This window comes from Psammomys obesus, unplaced genomic scaffold, assembly GCF_907164565.1.
Source record: "Psammomys obesus unplaced genomic scaffold, mPsaObe1.curated_primary_1811, whole genome shotgun sequence".
Classification (NCBI taxonomy): domain Eukaryota; kingdom Metazoa; phylum Chordata; class Mammalia; order Rodentia; family Muridae; genus Psammomys; species Psammomys obesus.
In genome coordinates, this window is record NW_026596155.1 from 432,172 (window position 1) to 436,273 (window position 4,102).

A 4,102-nucleotide genomic window follows, 5' to 3' on the forward strand; every position below is an offset into this window, starting at 1 on the left:
GGGTCCTCTAGTAAGGGAAGTAGGGACTGCACAGGCTCACGTGCCAGCTTTTTGACCACGTCCCCCTGGCAGGACTGCCTTGCCAGGCCACAGGGGAAGAGGACATACAACCTGATACAACCTGATGAGCTGGGATGGATGGGAAAGGGAGCTCCTCTTTTCTGAGGAAAAGGGGAAGGGAGAGGGGAAGAAAGGGTGGGTGGGACTGGGAGGGGGAGGAGGTATGGGGCTACAAGGATGTAAAGTAAATAAAAATTTTTAAATATTGTGACAATACACAAAATGAGAAAATGTTTCAAAGACATATATGCACCATATATTAAATGTGATATAGAAGTTCCTCCAACTCAAAACCATGAACAGCGCCGTAAAGTTGAGAGGCAAAGAGCTTTAACAGAAAGCTGACAAACAGGCAGGACAGCCGTCCTTAAAGAAATCTCCTAATCTGATACTATTAGCAGCTATTAGGATCTAGCTCTAATTTGTTTTCATCCCGTGGAACTGACGTGTGACACACAGCAGTATTACATCTATAAGACAGGAAGAAACCAAGGTGGCAGATGAGGAGCCGACTAGGTACACTCTGGGTCACTCGCCTAACTATAATGTTCCCTTCCCCCTGGTGTCCACAATTATTTTTACCCTATGAATATAGTATTAATGCTTAGAGTGTCTACAATGACTTACTGCCTTTTCGTTTTGAGGGGTTATTTCCATTTGCTTTTCTAGCTCTGCCTTCTGCCAGGCGCCTTCCCTAAGCAGTGATGCTCAGAGTCCCTCTCCTCTGGAGTTAAGGAACTTCCTTTGGCCTGTGGGTGCTGTGTGCCCTTCTCTCTCAGTTTCCCCTACTGAGGGTGACCGGCATTTCTAAAGGGCAGGTCCCTGGAAATCTGCCACAGCACAGCCACCCACACACATGGGAAAGATTGTCGTCATTTAAATCATCATCCTGATGGGCTGGGGGGAGCAGGTGCCTTTTACTGAGTCTTTATAATCAGACAGACGTTCACGGGACGAGCAAAGGGAGACGGCCTGTCGACAGGAAGCGAGGGAGACCTCGGAAAGGACGCAGGGTTAAGACTGGAGGGATGGCAGGGGAAGGCTGGACGCTAGCAAACGTTTTGCCAACAAGCAAAGGGATACTGCAAGGTCAGAGTAAACCAACAGACGCTTCCAGGAGCCATCCGGGCCCCAGCAGAGAATCCGCCAAGCTCCCTTGGAATCTGGTGCTCACTCCAATGGCCTCTGTGGTAAACTTGGATTGTGCTTGGGACCCTACGGTGAGATTCAGAACCACTGGTGCAAAACACAGCTTTACCTCAAAGAAAATGAGGTGGGTTTTTTTTGTTTGTTTGTTTTCGTTTTTTTCGGAGCCAAATTTTAGCGATTGTGGCCTGTGGGCAGGATTTAGGTTGTCCTGAACAACAATGCTCTAATGTGGAAATGATTTCGTGAACTTTTAATAGTTCCAGAACAAAGGGGTCGTCGAGGCATCCACCAGCTGAAATGCGCAGGACCACAGGTGGGCGTGGTTTAGCAAAGCAGGGACATTCTCGAAGGTCTCAGATGGTCCCTGTTGACATTCTTAGCTTTGGGGTCGGCGGAAGCTCAGAATGCATCCAGGACTGTCTTTCAAGATGGCAGCAGTCCAAAAGCTTAAGAACACAATGCAGGAAGCATCTCCCGTGGTAATGAGTCACTGGAAGATGCAGAGCGCTGTCCAGTGGGGCGGCCCGCTGCGTCCTCACCGTGCAATGGACTCACCAGCAAGAAGCTTGCCCGGTCTCGGCAATCTCAAAGCTGGCCACAGGCACCTTTAAACCCTGTGCTTAAACCCTGTGTTGGGTGAGAAAAGGGAGAAACATTATCTGTAATTCCCGGAGGGTCTGAGTTTAGAATAAATCGGTTGCTTATGAGACGCAGCTCTTCCTGGTAATGAGAGCTCAGAACAATCTCTCTATGGATCAATGTAAGAGAGACTACATCACCTTTAGCAGACTGAGGAATGACTGCCTTGTCACACAACTAATGTCTGGAACATCCCCAGATATACTCAGCAACAATATTGTTCGCTGGAGCTGGAGAGACAGTTTTGAGGTTAAGAGTCCTTGTTGCTTTTGCAGAGGCCCAGGATTTGGCTACAGCAGCCATATGTCAGCTGAAAACTATCCCCAACTCCAGTTTCAGGGATCTAACACCCTCTTCTCTCCTCTATGGGCAAGAAGTACTAGGTGTGGTTCACACTTAGACAGCAACAGAGATGAACTGTCACTGCTGAGGTTAGATTACAAGGACTCATATTCCACGCTGCTTGTTCTTTCTTGGTAGTCCACACAGAGGCCCACCTGTGAAGAAGCCGAAGGTGGCCTCGAACCAACAACCTGCAGGGAAGCAGATCTCATCCCACCAGGACTGTGAGGTGACCTCACAGTTGTTGAGGGCAGCCAAAGAAACACCCTAAACCTGATGATTCCACTACAGGGCCTCAGAAGAGCTTTGAACAAAAAGAGTGGAGACATAAAGGAAGTAAGCCTTTCTCCCTCGGATTCGTGGAGTTTGGCGCTTATTTAAGGACTCAACGAGTTACCTCATTCCCCCAGACCAGCCAAGACTCCTTGGTGCCTGTGTTTGGGTTTTTTAGATTACAGAATAACAAATTATGGTGCAGAATTTGGTCGGAAGTAGTTCAGGATCTTTCTAAAGGATTAGAACATGGGATTTTTAAAACCCATACATGAAGAGCTACAACCCATTAAACCTGCCTGAGGGAAGAAGGAGAATTTCTCAGAGATTCTCAGAGATGAGAGCCCCAACTGCTTATCCAGCCCCAAGTGCCACGCGCTAAGATACACATACAAGGAATAACAAAGAAATGGAAATCAATTCAGTGTCTTTGCTGTGCTACATCACAAGATCCTGTTATGCAAGGCAATTGACTAAGTTTCCAATTGGAGGCTGTAAAAACTAAATTTAAATCTTCTCAAAATATGTTATGATCTTCCACCAAAATCTAAGTAGTAGACTTCTTGGGCCAGCTTAAAATCATCAACATCACCAAGTCACAAAATTACATACAAAATTTCCTCCCACATTCCCAAGTATAACTTTTTCTTGTTTGCGTTTCTAGTATCTACAAATTGTGACATATTTATTCTTTCACCTTTTATCTAACCATCTCCATTCCTACAAATTATCTTGTCTATGTATCGTTTTTATTTATTTCCTCTATATCACCATCTCATCATGGCAGCACATTGTTGCAAGACATTTGATCCCATTTTGAATCCCAAAATTGAGAACTGTAAAACCCTTTTTCTTTGGTGTGTTTGAAACCTCTCACACACCTTTAATCCAAGAATTTCCTGTTTGTTGTAAACAGGTGATTATGGTGTGGTTCACCCAACCCTAGTACATAACTTTTTTTTTAAGTCCACAGATGCTTTTTATTTATATTTTACATCTCTAGAAAAAAAAATGCCAGGATTTTTCCTCCTGTGTGTTTTCGTCTTGCTTCTTCATAGTCCATGATGCCAGCTGAGGTCGTCAGTACAATGAAGCCAAACTGACGGGTGTGAGCAGATTGTTCTGCCATTTTTCTAGGTCTTTCAGTTGCACATCAAATCTAGGGCTGATCACGCCACACTTGTTCAAAATGCCTGTGAGGTCCACAACAATTTTCCCAGCTCTGTGCTCATCAGTGATCTCAAAGTCACCAATGGAACTATGCTTCATCATCACGGTTAGGAACCAAACGATGACTTTGGAGCATGGCCTGATGAAGAGGACCCGCAATTTGCCTCTCTTCTCAGCGTTGTTGATGCTCTTGAGAGCAGCTGCCAGGACGTTCATGCGCACCATGGCGATGGCCCGGAAAGATGGCGGGAAGAGCCCTAGCACTCACCTTTAACCCAAGAGCTTTCTGTACAGAGGACTTAATAAAGTTAGCCCTGGGTCTAGAGGCAGAACAAGAAAGCAGCTGACAGGGATTAATGAGTAGGAGGGGCTTGGAGTTGAGGGGTGTTTAAGGTAGCGTGGAGAAGAAAGGGCTTTTTGAGCTTTGGCTCTGTGAGGCTTTATTTCTCTCAGGTTCTTTTATTCAGTT

General features: G+C 45.8%; 1 pseudogene; it reads right to left on the reverse strand.

The window, feature by feature from the left end:
- Window positions 1-3,472: 3,472 nt before the first annotated feature.
- LOC129667134 (40S ribosomal protein S15a-like) lies at window positions 3,473-3,858 on the reverse strand (annotated as a pseudogene).
- Window positions 3,859-4,102: the final 244 nt, after the last annotated feature.